Consider the following 21,077-nt stretch of genomic DNA (forward strand, 5'->3'; position numbering starts at 1 on the left):
ACTGTTAGTATAATTACTTTACTGTGTGCTCTGGTATTGGAACGAGAGTAGCAGCTCTGAGAGTAGCCAGTGCCCATTTTAATTAGTCTTCCATTACACTTTTGACGGCTGGTATTATTGTAAAAATTGTACTGCTGTAAAACGCAGATGCACGAAAGCGAAGTTCGTGCGAATGATCTGCTCTTCGTTTACGCACTCATTTGATTCTAAGGACGTAACAAATTTGTGAAACTTTTCAAAGTACCGCTATATCGGTGCAGTTGAGATGTATGTGTATGTACCGTATTTGATGTTATTACCAGTCCCGAATGAGTAGTTCTCTCATTTTGGAAAACTTGATGATGAGAAATTTCGCGAATTACTGCTACTACCAAGCAATGTTACATGCTCTTAGTTATGGCGTAATTCCTGTGTGAAGTTGTTTGCATAGGACGTCGCAATAGTTCTCGGCAAATTATGGAAATGGCCCGGAACTGCGACGACCTTGCTGTTTGGATGGAAACGTTCCAAAGCAGAGTCCCATCACGTATATCTACATACGCACCAGTGAAATTTCAGGAGGCATACATTTATTCTTTGGCCACAAGTTCCGCGTCTCGGGTAAGTGAAGACGCATACTGTCATGAGAAGTAACTTTTACTTCAAACTTCACGAGCAATTTTGTACAGTCTACTTTGTTCTCCATGTAAGCAGTATCTGTTAAGGTACTGGAAGCTACAGTTAGAAAAATGACACATACGATATCGTAACCGAAAAGGTGAACATTATTCGCTATATCAAAACGTAGTATGATAGTGAAATGAATTAAATGTACTGGGAGGAAATGAACGTATGTATGAAGATGGAAGATGCTGGGGTCTCAAGAAATAAAACACCGCACGTTCATTGTAATTAGTTATAATGGAATGACAATGAAAAACATGAGGCAGACCGGTGCTCCAATCTTGATGTACTATTTTATTCATGTAGCAGCGTAAGTCTCGGTCCTACTATAATCTCATTAGGTCACTGGCTGAGGTGTCGAAAAAAGCCTGAGAGAACCTTGATTTGCAATTCGGAAAACATGCGTCAGAGCGTCAGTGTCAATGAAATTTTGAGCCAGAATAGAGACATGTACGCATAATTCGGTAGTTAAGGCGACTATTCGAGAAGTGTAGAAAATCCGGGATCGAAAACTAGTTAGTTATTGAATATCAGTTGTCACGATTCATTCAGTGGGTGGCAAAGAGTTGTACATGTTCCACCACTACCCTGATTAGACTAAGGGTACAAGGTGAGATAAAACGCGCTATCATTTGCGTAATATGCACATTATGTTAATGTGAACCTATAAAACGAATGCCGTGGGTATATCTTCGGTAATGGAAATGTGACTCAACTTAGTTTTTATAGAGCAGGAAACATTAACTGATTCGCTCCGGTGATAGATCACGAGCTTTATATTAGTTCGGAAACTATGAGTTTCGAACTCGGAAAACAATTTATTCCAATTAGTTCTAACTCGCAATTACCCCGTATTCGACGTCTCTGGTAAAAAAACCAACGCAAATAAGTAAATATCGGGTATATTTAATATAGCTCCTGTACAGTAATAATGACGTTCCGGCTGTGTTACAGATTTCACATCTCTAGTACCAAAAAGTACCGCACGTTTGGAGAACCTATACGATTCTGGAACGTTACTATTTACATCAGTTATATGCTCTCCGTTACTGTGTGATTTGTGTTAAATGTGTTATTCCGAAGAATCTGCATTCAAATAACAGGAACATAAATATGCCCTGTCAACAGGTAACCTTATAAGACCCATCCCAAATGTTATGTTGTCAAACTGAATTTAAGAACTGCAGTAACCTATAAAACTATTCAGTTAGCATTGATGTCTCTTGGTTTAGATTAGGTTTGAGAATAGTTTGAAAATCTGAATACTTTTGAACAACATCAGTTATTCACTGTATACTAAACCTGGTAAGTTGTTCATTAGATGACGTTAAGTTCTTTACCGATGTACAGAACTAAAATGTACACGCAAAGACAAGCAAAGTCGCAATGCATATCATTCACAGGCCGTTCGCCTTCCTTCGTTAGTGTTTTCGAGTGGTAGTAATTTTCAGAAGAGTACAGCACAACTAAAAGTCAAGCTATGTAGTACCCTTTCAAGAAACATTTGTTGTCTGGCGATCATTTACTTGCCATTAGGGTCATACTAACGTCTGCAATATTTCTCTTGCGGAATACGCTTCGGAATCGCACCAAGCCACAGGAGTTACGCAAATTATCTAATCGTGAAATGATATTTAGTTAATATTTGATATTGGTTATGTAAATCACATTAATAATGAGTTGGTTGTCAATGCTCACGCCCTGTATTTTTATACAAAAGCTGCGTAATTTATTTTACTGCCGACGCAGGCTATTAAGGACGAGTTATAATGTCTCAGCTAATATAAAATCCGATTGCGAAACGTGAATTCTGGAGTGCTCTACGAACTGAAAAATGTGAGACGAGTTAATGAAACCTAGAAAACTATTACACCTGCAGCAGTGCAACAAACTCTCATCACTACACTGTGCGGATAGATATATATCTATGATTCGACGTTCACATAACAAGTTCGCGCCAGGTCATCATGATATTGTAGATACACACTAAGTCAGTGTCTCTCTGCCTTGCTAAGTCCATTAACCTTGGCAGTAATCAGATATTTGGTAGTACCCCTCCCCCCACCTACAAACCCAAATTTAAAAAGAAAAAATTAAAAAACCTGCTGTAGTTGTATCTCTGCTATTCTAGTAGGACAGTGCCAACAAAAGTTGGCGTAGTCCAATCTACAGTGGAGTGTACATTACAGAGGTCGAAGTAAACTGGTGCCAATGCAGGTGTATCGCGATCTGGAAGATACCGAGTAACATAATACACGAAGATCATTTCATATGTATACACAGTGAACGTCAGAGAACTCTTATTGCACCTGAGTTTGCGAGTAAGTAAATAGTATGAAAGCAGCTCCAATCTGTGTCTCAACAGTGCAACGACGTCTTCGTGGACAAGGTTTAAAGGGGTGTACAGCGGCCAGAAAACCTTTTTTACGCAAAAGAACGGAAGTGTAAGGATTGTAATGGGCACAGCAACATACGAACTGAGCATGCGGTAATGGCTCAAGATGCTGTTCACGGACGAATCTAAATTTGAAGTGTCTGGAAGACATCATCGAATGTTTTTTCGTTGACTTTGTGGAGAACGTATGCAGAGCCAGTATGTGACGCCAACGGTGAGACACGTTGGAGGATCGGTTTGCGGATGATAAAGTCTTTGATCTAGCAAAGATTAATTGAAGGTTACAACTAGCATGAGACTTACCAGTCATGGGTTTGTTCTGCAATAGGACAATGATCCCATACATGCTTGTAAATTGTGCAGAGGGTATGTCAATAGAAAAGAGAAATGTGGGGAACTGAAGAATGTGACTTGAACAAGTTATTCAAGTAACCTAAATCTCAATTAACTCTTATGCGATGAACTTGACACTGAAGCAGGAAAAGCGAGGTCATCTAATGTTGAAGAAGGTGGATTTAGTACACACGTGTTGAACTGCACTACCTGCAAGAACACTACAAAGTCTTATCTGCAGAATGCCAAGAGTTTGAACAACTGTTCGAAGGGCAAAGGCTGGATATTTTGAAGAGGCTAAAATTTAAACTATACTGTAGTGATCTTAATTACAGAGAGAGGAGGTATTAATTTTTCTCGTTTGTACGGTGTATCTGTACATAGAAATAAAGTACATAATTTTTATCATAAATGATAGAAAGCTTTCGAACTATAGTGCACAAGATAGCAAGGAAGGAGAAGTAGAGTGTAACATAGTGTCGACAGCGCAGTCATTAGACACGGAGCACAAGCTCGGGTTACTAAAGGAAGTCGGCCAGGCCGTTCCCAAGCAACCTTCCTGGTATTCGCTTGGAGCGATGTAGGAAAACCACAGAAAATCTAAATCTGGATGGCCGGACGGTGTATGAACCGTCGTCCTACCAAATACAACCTCAACGTACTGACAAATGTGCGACCTCGCTCATTGTTAGTACTACCATTCCACGAAATGGGAATCATGGTAACGATATTTCAAAAACATTCAGTTTCGTCACCAAAACACAATCGAACCCTTTAATTTTTAACCCACAGAAAAGTTCACTTTACCCATCAGGGTGTAATTATCTCTAGGTTGAAACCACCGCGGTAAGCGAAGAATCAAAACAGTTTGTGGACCAGTCCATCAGCATCTGTGTATTCACAATCCAAAGAGCCGTCCAAGTGAGATCCAATAAACAACCTCATCACGCATGGATAGCGTCATTGATGTAGGTATTAGAGCACAGCATAATACGAAGTTCACGCTAGCACGGCGGCCAGTTTAAATTACTGCATGTTATCAGAAGCCAGGCCCATGTCATCACTTGTGCTTGCCTCTTATTAATTCCTGGTATTGTCTTTAGTCTTTGAAGGGGTGTATCTCCGACTAACGCTCTCGCTCTCTCTTTTGGGGTTCAAAGTGGTACTGAGCCGTCCCCGGGGCCAATGGTTGTCGGAACTGTTGGTTTGAGATGGGAGCTCTTAGGCTTCTTTCGAACATGGGACCAGCATGGTGCCTTTGGCTTCCATGGTGAACTCCTGTCACCAAGGGGGCTCAGATTTCATCTAGTAGCGGGACTGAAACTCTCCCAAAGGTGCAAGACCATACCTCTGTGTAAGATAGTAACTGGGGTATATCTGGGTTGGCATGAGTGTGTTGTAGGTCATATGATATCGTGGAGTGTCTGGTATTACCAAGCTTGCAGGAGATCTGCGGGAATGCGTCGTTGGATTGGTGTGGTTCTGCAGGAAGTCAGGAAATCCAGTGATGTAAACCTTTCATCATTTTTCATATCTGCACCACAAAGGCGCAGAAGAACATCTCGGCTTCTTCTCTGGAGGTTCGGAGGAGTGGCACTTCCAAGTGTACAAATACTTAACATTTTAGATGAGAATTAAGGATCATTGTCTCAAAATGATTGTTCTATGGCCTCTTAAATAGCATAATGTTACTTAAAATCCGTCTTGATTGCAATTTTTTTTTATTATTCATATGACCGGTTTCGGTTCATTCAGAACCATCTTCAGAACTGTAAAAATAATTATACTAATTTACTATTTCACGGAAGCAAATTTTTTTCATCCTATCTAATCAACATCAAATGTACCAGAACGTACCTGATATTTCAGTTACAGGAGTAACCCGTCCAAATCCAGCAACTTTCACATGCTACGTCACATAAAATTGGTTGGCAGAGTGCACGTCATTTATATTAATATATATACACACGCGATACTTACCTCCTGCAAACAGCACTCTGCCGAATTATGCGTAGAGCGTTTTGGATCAACAGTTTCGGCAAACGACCTCTTCATCTGCAGTCATCATACTGATGAATGTGCCGGGTCACACCTCGTCCCAAATTAACTATGTTCAATGCCCAACAAATGACTCAGCTCACCGAGACACCATCGCGTCACGTGACTGAAAAGTGAAGCCGGGCGTGGGGATATACAGGCTGCCCATATCTGGGTTAGAACGAGGTTTGCCCCTTGCACCTAGCAGACTCGAATTTCAAAGTTTCCTCCACAGCTACGTTTACACCTCTTACTGTCTCAGCGAGCAACTCTACAGACAGACGCTGACTGATGCCGACAAGTCACAACCATGGGGCAGATCTTCACTGTTTCGCTCACGAGCTGACTCTCCAGGAACGCCTCAGTTCACCGCTAGAAGAAGCCTCGCCAAAACCCACGGCCGTACCACTAGAGCGGCCGCTGCAAACTTAAAGTGAATTATGGCACACGTAAAGTGAAATCGACCTATAGCACTCGAGATTGAACTCAAGACAAAAAAATGAAATGAACATCGGTCGGAAAATTCTTCCTTAGAGCGGTATGAAAGGATTTTTTTTTTCACGGCACAAAGATGATACATACAAATTTACAAAATTACTCGGAGTGTCCGCCTCTTGCTTCTATGAGCCCTCAGCTTGCGTTCTATACTTGTCCGACCGTTGTGGAAAATAAAGTGACGTGTCCCGTATTGGGCCAGTTGCTTTCTCGATACGATCCCTCAGAACATCGACGTTGGAAAAAGGACTGTAAATGTCCTCAAAAGAAAAAAATCCATTGTGTTCTAATCTCGCGTTCAGGCAGGCCAAATAAGGGATCGCTCTTAACCAGTTCACCTGTTCAGAAAACTGCTATCTAGATACTGGCGACCTATAAGTGTGAAGTGCGGCACAAACGTGTGTAAAACATATTCCTTGCATCATGTCCACAGGTATTTCAACTAGTTAGTGAAGCGTGTCCTGTCTGGGAGATTGCATATACGTTTGTCCAGTACAACTTTGCAGAATGAAGTGCCGATGAGATCGTCATTAATGGTTCCACCACACACGATAGGGCTCAGCGTCTTTATGCCCGTTTTGTCGCACTTCATTAGAGTTTTTGTAAGCCGAGACATGATAATTATAATTGAAGACTTCATTACGTGAGAAGCTAGTCTCAGTAACGTAAGAGCTCACAAAAGATTTCTAAAAGACGGGTCCAAGTTTCAAAACTTGGTACTTTGTATGTGATTGATTCGGTGGCTTTGAAAACGGGTCACAGCCAAGATCTAAATTCGACAAGATGTACAAAAAACAGGTCGCATCCCGAAAGATTCATAAAATTTTTATGGGTACATATTCAGTAAGCGGATTTCAATACCATGCAAAGTACATCTTTTTATGTTATTAATATGAAGTCGATACAACATTTTTGATTCACCAATCCGAAATGATGAAATCCAGGATATCCAGCAAGTTACTAAATAAAGTTCGAAAATATTCACAAAATTAATTTGCACATACTCCCATCACGTTATGTACGTAAAACGAAAATTAAAAATATGAAATAGGAAAAAAGGTCAGAATGACTGAGAAAATGTTGCTGGATATGAAGAGAAATGCTGCATTAATAGCTGTCGAAGTCGGGGCATATGGAATAAACTGAAAAATATGGATTACTCAAGTCTGATGCCATCTAAAACACTGAATCCTTACAAAATTTAACATATTTTCAAATTAATAAATTTATTACTTTAGGTTTATGATTTATACTTCTAAAGATGGCGGCCACTGAGTGACGCGCGTTTCTTTGGCTCGCGAGATTTTCCGCTCATTGAAGGTGTTACAGAGAAGTGCGGCAGTCCACAACGTGTGCATCCGACTAAACAAGTGTTACTTGCCGTGGTGTGTTGTTCTCTGAAGATTACCACAAGTGATAAGCGAGTGAAAAATGGGAGGAGCACGAGTAAGCGGCAGCAGGCGAGGCTACAGGGGCGCAGGCAGCGCGGGCGCCCGGTCTCCGGCGGCAGGTGAGGCCTCGCTTCCCGACATCGGGGAGCTCGTCCGGTCCCAGGTGAGTGCGGCGCTGCACAGTAAAGACACGCTAGACGTAATCGTGCAGTCCATCACGGACTCTGTGACGGCCGCGGTCATGGAAAAACTGCAAGAGTCTGTCGGGCGCAACAGCACCGAAATCCAGTCTCTTAAAAAGTCCCTGGCCGCACAAGAGAAAAAAGCCGCCGACATAGAAGCTAAACTGTTTGCGGCCACCGATGAAATTGAACAGTATCATCGAAGGAACAGCTTGCGCTTGTTCGGGGTAGCTGAAAACGATCGTGAAAACACCGACGACCTGGCCATTACCCTCGTGCGTGAGAAACTTGGCGTGCAGATCGACGTGGCCGACATTGACAGAAGCCACCGTGTTGGGCGCAGGATACCAGGTGCCATGAAACCCAGGCCCATAATAATTAAATTTGTGTCATACCGGAAAAGAGCTGAAGTGTTTGCCCAGAAAAGAAAACTCGCCAAGAGTGGGGTTACCCTGAGGGAAGATCTGACGCGCGAAAGACTAAAAGTTTTGAACACTGCGATCACACAGTTCGGCCTTCAAAATGTATGGACCCAGGATGGCAGGATCGTAGTCAAGACGGAAGGAGGGAGGAAAACGGTGACAAACATGTCCGAACTGAAAGACTGAGCGAAATCTCGCGAGACACAAAGTCTCATATTGTACTCTGTCTAATATAAGTTAATTTTTATTCTTTCTTTTCATTTTTTTAAGTAAATATTGCTTCGTTATTTCTATAAGTACCATAAGTACTCTATTTAAAATCAGTCAATTGTTTCACATAAATATTGCTTCTTTATTTGTCTATCATAAGTGCTCATGCATATTCATATTGTTCAGTCAAACGGGAATTAACATTCTCCATTAACAGGAATCTCCTTAAAACCGCCTTTCTATATCTGTTATTTTCATCCTCGTCACTACCACTACTACTACTACTACTACTACTACTACTACTATCTATTTCGTAACCACCACTGCCACTTTCCATCTTTCTTTTTGCTCCTTTCTCCGATACCTCCAGCTTGTCTTTCACCTTTAGCCCACAGACGCTTGAGTCAGTCACGACCTTGGACACACCTGTAAATATGACTTCCCCCGTGAAATCCAGCTTTTGTCCCTCTTCCGGCCAGCAGGTAGACGGAGCGCGCTCGGTCCTACAGGCGGCCACAATGGGACGGACCGGTTCCGGCGGCGGGCTCTTTGTGGCCCACGCGAACGCCCAGTCGCAAACGGCTCACTTCGACGAGTTCTGTGACCTGTTCTGCCAATCGCTGTTCCATGTTATCCTCGTCTCTGAAACTTGGTTGAAACCAAACATTTCTTCCGACGCTATCCGAATCACTGGTTACTCTCTCCTAAGGGCAGATCGCGAAACACGACGCGGGGGTGGTGTGGGTGCCTATGTTCGCTCTGATCTTAGACCTACTGTACTATGCACATCGGATGCAAAGGGCGAAGGAGAAGCAGAGTTCTTGTTTTTCGAAATAAATACTTCAAATCAGAAACTGCTAATTGGAGTAATCTATAAACCTCCAAACGTCGGTGCTATGTCCTCCTTTCAGTCTGCCCTGTCCTCGCTCGTGACATTGTATGAACACATAATCATTATGGGCGACACAAACATCGACTTACAGTTAAAATCTCCCTCTGCAGAAAAACTAAGCAGACTGTTCCACTCCAATGATATGAGTTTAACACCGCTGGACCCAACTCATCACACGCCACACAGCCATACACTCATAGATATAATAGCAACAAAGCGACCAGATAAAATAATTCCCGCCAATCAGACATCCGCTCCAGGACTCTCTGCTCACGACGTGATATTCTTAAATTACTCAGTGCATACTACCAAAGAAAAATCTCACCTGGTAACCTACAGAAACCTAAAAAATGTTAACCATGCCGCTCTTCAAAAGGATTGCTCAGACATCCCTTGGCATGATATAAGCAATGAACCGACTTTAGACGGAAAAATTCGGGAATTATGTCGCAAAATTATTGCACTGTATGATAAACATGCTCCTCAACGCACTGTCAAGGTAAAGAGAGCTCCCGCTCCGTGGCTCACCACTGAATTACGCCAGTTAATGAATAAACGTGATGCTGCACATAGGGCCTTCAAGCGTAACCCAACTCCCGAGGCGTACGAAGCTTATAGGAAACTCCGAAATAGAACCAAGCAAAGCGTGAGGAATGCCAAAGTCAGACATGCCCGCTCTGTCGTATGCGGTATAACAAAACCTGCTGCACTGTGGAAAAAGCTGCGCAGTTTCGGTATAGGGAAGCGAAGATCTGACGCTGTTTATCAAGCGTCTGCAGAAGAATTCAACGATTTCTTCTCAACAGCTGTAAACTGCCACACAGCGACAAATTACGAGCCCCAAGATATCAATCTCTCGAGAGACAAGTTTTTCCTAAAACATGTAACTACCGGCACAGTACACAAGGCAATTATGAGAATCTCTTCCGAGGCAGTAGGAAATGATGGAGTGTGCATTGGCATGATTAAGAACGTCGTAAACACTGTTACTCCAGTTATCACAGACATCTTCAACCTGTCTCTTGTCAGTAGTACATATCCTACTGAGTGGAAGCAAAGTTTAATTCAACCTATACCCAAGACTGACAACCCTAAGTCGCCAGGTGACTACAGGCAGATCAGCATACTACCTGCAATATCTAAAGCCCTAGAATACATCGTCCATGAACAGCTGACGGATTACCTCAAAACTCATAACATCCATAACAAATATCAGTCAGGCTTTCGAAAGCATCATAGTACAGCAACTGCATTAATCAAAGTAACTGATGACATTAAACATGCTATGGACAGACGTGAAGCTACCATCCTAACACTGCTTGACTTTAGCAAGGCTTTTGATACAGTTGACTTTGATATATTACTAATTAAAATCAAACAGCTGAATTTCTCAAACAGCGCTATACACTGGTTCGACAGCTACCTCAAAAACAGAAGTCAACAAGTCATTTGTGGGTCGGAAAAGTCATCATGGAAAAACGTGCGCTCTGGAGTTCCCCAAGGCTCCGTCCTTGGTCCATTGCTCTTCTCACTGTACATTAATGATATTTCTTCAGTGATTCACTCCTGCAACTACCATCTATATGCCGACGACATCCAACTGTACATAAGTGAAAGCCCCAAAAACATTGCTGACGCAGTAGCGAGTATGAACGCAGATCTTTGCTCTGTTTCTCGATGGGCACAGAACCTAGGTCTGAAACTAAACCCCAAGAAATCCCAGGTCATACTTATATCTCATCCAAAGTTAATCAGTCGGTACTTTCGCGAAACAGTCCCTCAAATACTCCTCAATGGTACCCAACTACCATACCAAAAAACAGTAAAAGACCTTGGAATAATCTTGGATGAACACCTAAACTGGGAAGAACAAACAGTTTCAGCTTGCCGGAAATCGCTCTCCTCCCTACATGCAATTCAAAAATTTAGAAAAATATTTCCAGCCCATGTTAAACAAAAATTAGTCCAAACACTAGTCTTGCCTAATCTTTACTACTGTGATGTAGTTCAACACGGCACAAACAGTGAAAATTCGAGATGCCTCGAGCTAGTGATGAATGCTTGCGTTAGATACGTATGCAATATACGGTTGTATGATCATATCAGTCCTTCATACTCCCAGCTAGGTTGGATACGCCCACATAAGGCACGCGATCTCTACACGGTGTGCTTACTTCATCGATTTCTTAGCCACTGGTGCCCCCAATACTTATCTTCTCACATTAAACACCTATCATCATTCCACAACCGCAATACCAGATCGGATACGTCTAGCATCTTGGCTGTACCTTTACATAACACAAAATCTTTCTCTGTGTCATTCTCCATCTCAGCCATACGACTATGGAACGCGCTCCCCTGTGATCTGCGTCTTATCCAGAACCACTTAACATTCAAGAGGGAACTCAAGACTTACATATTAGGGACGGTATAGCCACCATTGTCGTGCCCCTCTCATCTTTTTCTTTCTCCTCTCCATCATAGCTTCGAATTTTACCATTCTATTTCTCTTCCTCTAACCTATCTACCTCTTCTATATCTCTTTCACCCCATTCTATCGTGTTATATCTCTGCTTGGTGAGAATAACTCACAAGCTGCAAGAATATAACGAGAAAATTCGCAACTAGCAATAGGACTGACATTCATAAAAGAAAAAATATGTTTACTTTCCTATACATAGTCATTACTATTATTATTATTCTTGATTATTATAATTATTTTTTGATTGTTATAACTATCATTGTACTACTTTTATAATCTCTAATTTTTTTCTGTAACATTAATACTGTATAACATGTTATATGTCCTTAATGTTCTGTAGAAACTGAAATTTGTTGAATCCGAGTATGCCTGGTTAGGTGTAAGAGAGGGCCTGAAGGCCCTAATCTTGCCAGGTAAAATAAATGCATAAATAAATAAATAAAATAAATATACTTCTTAGTGTCCTCGGTAATACGTGAAGCTGAGCCAAACGTGTTTTCAGGCTGTATTGGTTTCGACTGGGAAGGTAAATTGTAGCCCGCGGTCAGTATGCGACTATGCTGTGGCTAAGCCATATCTCCGCAATATCCTTTCTTACAGTAGTGCTAGTCATGAAAGTTTCTCAGGAGAACTTCTGTGAAGTTAGAAACGTAGGAGACGAGGTACTGGCAGAAGTAAAATTTTGAGGACGGGTCACGGGTAGCTCAGTTGGTAGAGCACTTCCCCGCAATAGGCAAAGGTCGCGAGTTCGAGTCTCGGTCCGGCACACAGTTGTAGTCTGCCAGGAAGTTTCAAATCAGCACACACTCCGCTGCAGTGTGAAAATTTCATTCTCGAATATACGACTAGATCGTGGAACTCCTTCCCAAAACCACCCCCAATTCGGCTGGGCAGTATCGAGTTTTGGCAGTCTGGGACTAAGGTAAATCCCGTCCCTGCAGCCTGTCGCATTGTTATACAGCCTGCCAACTGGAATCCGAAATTCGTAGCTTTGTAACTCCATGTAGCGCTTTGTGGTATCCATAGATTTGATTTAGGTCCCAATCCTGTAGAGTATTTCCGTTTTCTCTTTAAATAATAAAACTTTTTTTCCTTTTTCTCTTTTTCGACCAATGTGCTTGGGAATAAGTACAGAAGTACTATCATACTCAGAAGTATTCGAACAATCTGTATCACATTTCTCCTGATTTGAATGCAGCCCATTTAACGCAGCTGTCATGCATGCCGTATGATTTCTTCACCGTACGTAGTCTGACTATACAAAGCGGATACCACAAGAGATCACTAGAGAACACAGAGCTTTAAGGGGACATTGAATGTCCTACGCTGCCAATGTTAAATTATCAAATTATGCAACCCATTATCTTGGAAAGTTAAAAAAAAACACCGACTTACAATTCTCCATAACTATTAAATGCACCTTTCTAGATACACTGAAGTAGAATTATTTACTAAAATTGTGGAGCATGTTATCTTTTCTTTCTAACACCCAAATTTTTGACAGAATTTTGTAAATAAATGAACATAAAAACCAAACAGTTCAGGATATTTTAATTACTCTAGTTCCATATGTGTTGAATCTCATACGTGGCATCCTGTGAAAATTGCATGTCTCTACCATCAGTATTTTTTTTAGAAAAGGGTCATTTATTGCAAACAGTGCAGTTCAGATATATTGAGATTTAAAATTTTTTATTACAAATTCCTATACAGACTCACATTTCCGCGTCTTTGATGCGCTAGAATTGCCCTGGACCATAGTCTGTGTCTTCTTCAGTGTCACAACAACCCAGTGCTTGCCTCCTCCTTTACTTTCTTGCTTCTTTTGTTATTTGCTGAGCAGATTACTCTGCTACACGTACACGAAGCTCATCCAGTTCCCACAGTCCTTTAGCTGTGTTCTGTCCAAATCTTACCCCTAACGTCTACAGAACCTTAAGTCTTTCATAGTTCCCACCGTTAAAAGTTATTACAGCATCAGACACTGCTAAATTTAGAGTCACAAGACCAACAAATACATATTTTGGCACACGTCACCACACATTATCAAAGGACTCATTCACATTCTGGGTCCTCCGATGTAAAAACTTCTTTAATAGCTCAGGATTTGCCCAATTTCTGTAAATAGGATAGATTGCCTCCATTACTGTTAAAGGAAGAGAATTTTATGAGTAAATTCATGCAGGGTGCCAGAAAATTCAGTTTGCCTCTATTTACACCAAGTATTTGGTGGAGGTGAACACAAAGCATAACATTGTTTTTCATTGGTTGATATTCTATGAAAGAAAGTCTCACATATTTGTTTCCCGTAAATTTTCGATTCTTGAAGTTACTTTTACGCTTACTCATTTTATTTACGAATAAAAAGCAATGTAAGTTAGCTTACTACAAAAAAGCCAATAATCACACTACTTTCAACGAAAACTAGTATCAGAAACAAAGGACTGATTGTTTGATTCGTAATGTCAACTTCTGAGACGTAGCAGTAGGCGCAAAACACAGCAATTCACAGCATTCTAGACTGTGTGGTCCCCAAGATATGACTGCTCAACTCTGGCAGTGTATGCGTAGCCTAGAAATTTGAAAGTCACACGTCAAAATTCAAAATATTATTTGAAGGTCTCACAATTGTCTGATTTTAATGTATTATATACCAGAATGTTCAGGAAAGTCCAAAGTACATTACGGAGTAGAAAACAGAAACTGTCAAATTTCAACGAATTTCACGTACGATGTCCCTTTAATGTAATCAGACCACATAAAAAACAACACCACGATATTGCGAATACTAAGACAAACATCATTAGAGATGCGACAGTGCTTGACGCTTGCAAAACTCAGTTTCATTGCAGTAAGTGACATTTCAAAATCAGTACTACTCTTTAGAAATGAGTTAATTAACTCTGTTAGGTAAGTTATTCTAGCAATCTTTATACAAAATTAAAAGTTTGTATGAACAAGAAATTTTTAGACAATGCCGGATTCCTAAGGTTCCACGACAAAGCGAAGTATATTTTCTATTTAAAAGGTTTACCTACGCCTGTGAAATGTCTATCCTGATACGAATGGTTTGTCATAAACTGAATGTTGAACTAACTAGTTAAACGTTACGCGATTGACAGCGGCAAGCGCTCAGTGGAAACCTCAAAATTAATATCGTATCATCAGTAATTCCTCTGTACTCGTGACTGAGTAATTATCCGTGCACATGTTTGAATTATAAACGTCATGACTTTTGTTCTTCATCTAACTCGAAACCAAACGAGTAGTCATAGTCATTGTAAATAAGCAAGGCTTCCGTGCCTCATGCATACTCAATTAGTACAACATTAGTCACTTGAGACTAGGTGTAAAGAGTCGAGAAATATCGAAGTTTTCGCCAGTACTAATTGGCAAATCTGAACTTGAAAATTATTGTGCTCTCCCTGGATTCCTGTGAAGATCCATAACTCCCTCTTAATTAACCGTGAAAAACTACTAATATAATTTCAAGTCTCAAAGCTTGCATGTGTTATAACGATGTGTCATGATGTAAAGTATCTTGAAGGGGACTCGAACCTCGTAAGAGATCATCGTTACCTAAATAAAATCAGATGTTAGATATCGAACTTTTTCACCCGCAGTGAGATGTTTGAATCTGAAATGAGAATAAAGTTTCTTTTCCTGGCCCAGAATCGAAATCCGGCACCTACTGTTGTTATTTTCTACCTACGAATTGTTTGCTCCCAGTAGTGATATATATGCATGTTTGACTAGAAACAAAGGCACCTATTGTTATTGTTGACAACACATGAAGAGATATTAAAAATGAAAATTATTTATCAGTAGTACTTTGGTGTGAATCTCCTAGGGCATGAAATGAAAACATAATTACTTTTGAGCAGGACTAGGATTCGAAACCACATATTTGCATTTCGTGGAGACCTAGAGTGTTAGGTATCTTGAGGAAAACAACGAGATGATGGAAATATATCGTTTCATGTGGATCAGGTAGCACGAAAGTAGATTTTCGAACTCTAATGCCAGTCCAGCAACCAATTTTTGAGCGTCAGAAGTTCAAATAAAGTAAGAGCCCTGCCAGCTTCAATGACCACTGGTTTATTAAATAAAGTTTTAAGTGTATGGAAGCTCACAGGCGGCAAAGTTTATCTTTGCCGCGACTTCCGCCTCTTCTATGGCTCAATCCTGCCCGGCTCTGTCCCAGTTAGCAGCGAAGGGATACGATGCTTGTAGTGCGGATTCTGAACTGCGACGCAGACTGACGTTCCTCATTTGATATTACTAGAGGTGAAGGAGATCTGTTAGTGTGTGTTTAAAATACATGCCTTAAGTGGGAATCGAAATCATACCTCGAAAGTAAGAGAGCGGTATCAGTCAACCAGACTACAGAAGCCCCATTTTGCTATGTTTATGACTGTGTCGTAACATATGATGCACTGAGCGTACAAACTAGCCACGATGAAAAATGTGCAGTTCTCTGTTAACTCTTTAACCAACTGCAGACTTCCGACGCGGAAGACATGATAACGTCAGCGGAATGTAAAGTCGCTTTTAGCTGTAATAACCTGGATTCGAAGCAATCTGGAAGTTTGCACAATTTCAACAAATTTCTTTGATCGAGCGACACCATTGCATAGTGTGAAGTTACCAATTACTGCCAGTATCTCTATAAGTCCTTCATTCTGCTGCTGCTTCAAGCATGCTTGAAGAAAGCATTTAATGGCTGTTGGCTATTTTTAGAACCTCTTGCCCAATAACAGGTAATTATGTAGTTCGCAGCCAATGGTTGCGGCGTTCTATGGCAACTGGAACATAACAAGTAGTTATTTAGTTGTTACAGCCACTAGGGAATACTTTTCAACTTAATATCGGATAACTTCAGTTATTCGTTGACTACACTGAAACCAAATTGATAAAGACGTCACTTCATAAAAGTAATTGCGTTGCATTACTTTATTTACTTGCCCTACCAACAACGCTTGTAAAATGCTAAAACTAATGCTAAACGCCATATTCAAAGCCTTACGTGATATATCACATTCGTTCCCTCCAGATTACTTGGTTGATGTCACCTTTTTCAGGCAGCACAAGGAAGAAAATATTGCACAGCATCAACTGTTTTCGTTGCAATGAATTCATTCTACGTAGTCCATGATAACAATTTCACAGAATTACTCTAACTGTAGCATCCATGTCAACATATTTAGACGTTGCAAAACTCACATCCAACTCAGAGTACACAGAGGACTCGTGTGATCTTGTCGCCAATCAGAAATTGTAGCTCTGTGGAGTATCACACTTAGTAAACATGCAGCGAAGATTGTTTACCACTGCCGTTTCTCACCGGAAAATACACGATTAACTTATTGGGCTCTATAATAACTTTACTGCAGCACTAATTTCGTGTGAAAGCAATGCATACGGATTGCAGAATTTAATAGTGCCGCTACATCCAGTTATGTATATTCCTGACTCAAACTGAGTCGGCATATGTCATACCAACATCAACATTGTACTCGTACTGCCAACTTCATTTTTCAAGTTACTTAACTAAATAATAAAATAAGTATCCTATGGCTTCCCAAATGAGACGTTTCATTTCGTTCTTCCTTTCTTTCTGGGAGATTAGTTTTCTTTTTATTAAGCTTTTTCCCTTCTAACCAGAGAATTGCGGCAAAATGTGACCAGTAACCACTTCAGATGGCTCTGTGCATCGGGACTTAACATCTGAGGTCATCAGTCCCCTAGAACGTAGAACTACCTCAACGTAACTAACCTAAGGACAGCAGATACATCCATGCCCGAGGCAGGATTCGAACTTGCGACTGCAGTGGTCGTGCAGTCCCAGACTGAAGCGCCTAGAACCGCTCGGCGACACAGGCCGGAAGTAATCACTACTTCAATCGCTATTTAGTACTGTTCAGAAGATTTCTTATAAAGTTGTCATAGGTGATGCAGTTCAGCTTAACGTTAAAAGGTCTCAAGCAGACACGTTCAGAAATTTACCGAATAATAAAACTTTATTGTGCACCTAGGGAAACCAGGGGACACTGTTCATGTCTTCCTCCAACGAGCACTGAACGCCATATACAGAAATCTTTACTATTCTATTGGTACTTTGAACATTACAACTGACATTCTTCCCCTTCACTAACAATTGTGCTTGTAAAAAGAACTAAATTTGCAGAGCGGCAGGACACGAACCCGATAAGAAGTGATTACAAACTCACCGCTTTACCTCTTACACTCTCTTAGCACTATGGATTTCTGAAGGTAATACGTGAGGTAACACAGTAGACTACTGTGTGGTAGCCGAAGCAACATGACCTGCAACGCAACGTAATTATAAAATTTACCTTTAATCTCTTAAAGCAGTGCCATTGTTATTACCATATATGATGTTTCAGACAAAACAGGTTTGCACGACACTCTAAATAATATTGAAAAGGTACTAATTAATTAAATCATTTTTTAAGAATATAATCGATAGTGAGTATGACTTCTCAGTTGGTTTTTACTTGGGAAAGGTCACGGCCCAATTGATAAAGATCACATTTATGCGCTTCATGGATACTGTATCAGTGCCATTACCACTGCCATAGGTTACAGAAAATTTACGATACATATCAGGGTGGAAAGGATGTAGGAGGCAGGTCAGGTCAACCGTCATGAAGTGCAGTGATGAAGACCTTTTCAGGACTAGCGGAAGAGTTAGGAACATCCTCCAGATAAGTGTGAGCAGCTCAACGACTTACCGTCGTGTCAACGAGAAAGTAAGATACGGATGAAAATCGGCGGTAAGGTAATGTTGAAGGCTACCAGATGGAACTTAGGTTTGGCGCACGGAAGGAAACCGCTTTCGTACGGGGAGCAAGTTATGTTTACGGATGAGAAGATATTTTCTACTGCCCAAATACTTCGTTCCATGTGTATCAACCAAGTGAAGCGAGATTCGCCAGCAAATTTGTCCATCAGAGGCAAAGTTGTGGCCGAAATGCTATCATAGTTTGCTGATGGATATCAGCAAGTGTTTGCAGAGTTACGTGGAAACTGGGCCCCTTTCCTATTCATTAATATTGCGAAAAACTGCAGAACGTATTGCCTCCTTCTAATCGTCAGAGGTTTTCGAGAGGCAGAACGACGTTCCATCATGTGTTCTCATGCTTATACAGCGAATTGTGTAAAACATTGGCATCAGATGAAGGTTTTGTGGGACTAGCATTCCAAATTCACGGAAGTGAGGAGGGTCACAAATTAACAGACCCAGCCAGAAACATATTGCCACTTTTCCCCGATGGCTAAACATAGTCGTAGAGGAGGACGGGAACTAGACACGGTACTGATTTATTGCATTGTTAGGGAGAAAATTATGTTGATGTTACACGAACATTTCGATTACTTCGAAGTAGCGGAAAATTCGATCTTCTTATCCCTTTCATTAAAAAAATTCAAAAGAAAGAGGAACAGATTAGACATAAGAACTAGGCAGTCTATTCCACATTCTTCTGTCGTTCAGTAGACTCTTGATTTTAAATTATTATACACCAGTGATGAAAAAGACTGAGACAAACAGAAAACTATTTTTTGTCACTTGATGCATGACGTTAATACCGATGAAAGCATCATAGAAGAAGTATTTAGTTTTTATACGTCGACAAGTATCGTCATCTGTGTTCTCTTTATTTATATGGAAATACCGACGAAAGCTCGAAGGAGATATCTTTTCTTAATGCTAAGCAGAAATCACAATACATAAAGAGAAAAAATGGTGCATGACAGGCGGTGTAGACGTAAAATGGAGCGTTTAAGTCCACTATATCCTCAGTTATATATTTATGAATAGCTACTATTACATTACTGTTGGCTTCCTAAACTAATAACACCTACCACGAATCAGAGTTTATGGAATTAATATAATTAGAACCCCACAACTTGCACATCGTAAACTGACCGCCTTAACAAAAGCACCCTTCTACCAATCATGTACGCTACCTGTCGGTATGGCATGAAATGGTCTGTGATGTCAGACTTTTCCCACGAAAAAGAAATGATATACTGAGTGAAAGTGGCTCTGTGCGTCTTCAAAGGAAATGCAGGCAGTACATGTGACTTTGAATTCCATGAACAGAGTTATGAAGAACATAAGCTAACCTTAAGTTTCAACTTAGGTATTCTGCTACGTTTTATCAGAGCTGCTTGTCTTGGCAATGCTGTGTGTGGGAGTTTGAGAATATAATAGTTGCTAACGCAAGTGTCATTAAGTTTCGACGCAGCGATAGCAAAGTTACTCATGAGGCAATTACGCGTGCAGAAAATGACTTGAGAATGTTCGAAGCGTATGTTCTACCAATATGATTGCAATGTATCAGAAAATGCAGTTGGATTACACCCTTATCACACCTGTCTTACGCCGAAAGTTTAACCTAACAAAGAAAAATTTTTTGTATCACCCACAGTTGTGAAGTGGTTCAAGTATATCACACAGTAATCAAAATGTATAACTACAAGAAAAATGTATGTCTTCTTATCCAGATACAAGAAGAAACATATAAAATGCGTGCAATTCTATTATTCTATACGTTTTTCACCTCCAGATTTACCCCAGCATGTTCGTTGCTTCTGTAGAGTTTGTGACAGTTGATGATTCCCTAAATGAAAAAAACAACACACACATTACTGTCAGAAACGATTCTTGGATACTTTCCTCAGCCTTTCTCGTGAAGCATCCCAGTATATCCAAAGCAGACTCTTCTGCTACCCGCTACAAAGTACTGTATGGAAGATGTGAGATGGCGTATGATGTACAGCTTGTTTTATAATGTAGTCACTCTCTTTCGTATTGGCCGTTTGCAGTCGAATAAAGAAAACAAGTGAAAGACTTCCAAACCGCAGCGTTTCTCCAACGAGATCAGAACCTACTTGAATGTCAACCAGCGCATTGTAAATCGATGTTTCCTAATGTAGACTACTCATAAGTGCCATTAGAGAGCAATTGTAATTTACATGCCAAACGTCAAATCTGGGTTGAAACAATATATTTTACTTACGAAGTGTCACATCTTAAATGGGAGAAATTCAGAATATTTTATCAAGGTGAAGAAAGAAAGTACAGAATTAGACATAAAACTGGCCGCTGGTCGGCAACCGCGAAGTCCTAGTCGTTCAGTTAATACAATTAATGTTACCATCCATCCCTCAGAATTCTGAGTTCGGCCACATGATGATCTGCAACACTGTAGTAAGTAGAAGTGTATGGAAGATGTTTTGTTAGTCTCCTTCCAGCTGTTTCACAAGTGCATCTGTTCGTGGTGTAGTCGTAAGTTTCATGCTGAGTAAATATAAAGTCATATGTTCGAGTCCCTTCCATTCTCTAGTTTCTTTGAATATAACTCAGCTGAAGTTATTAGCCTGATGGAACCTCAAACATAATTCGTTTCGTTTTCTAATCCGGCTGTAATATCAAAAAGTGCCGGCAATATTTCCGCCCAACAGTTCGTAGCTGCGTCAAGATGAGAACAGTTTACGCTGAGAGTTTCCCCAGAGCGACTACTGGCCGTACACCGGCCATTGCCAAC

This window comes from Schistocerca cancellata, chromosome 8 (genome assembly GCF_023864275.1).
Source record: "Schistocerca cancellata isolate TAMUIC-IGC-003103 chromosome 8, iqSchCanc2.1, whole genome shotgun sequence".
Lineage (NCBI taxonomy): Eukaryota > Metazoa > Arthropoda > Insecta > Orthoptera > Acrididae > Schistocerca > Schistocerca cancellata.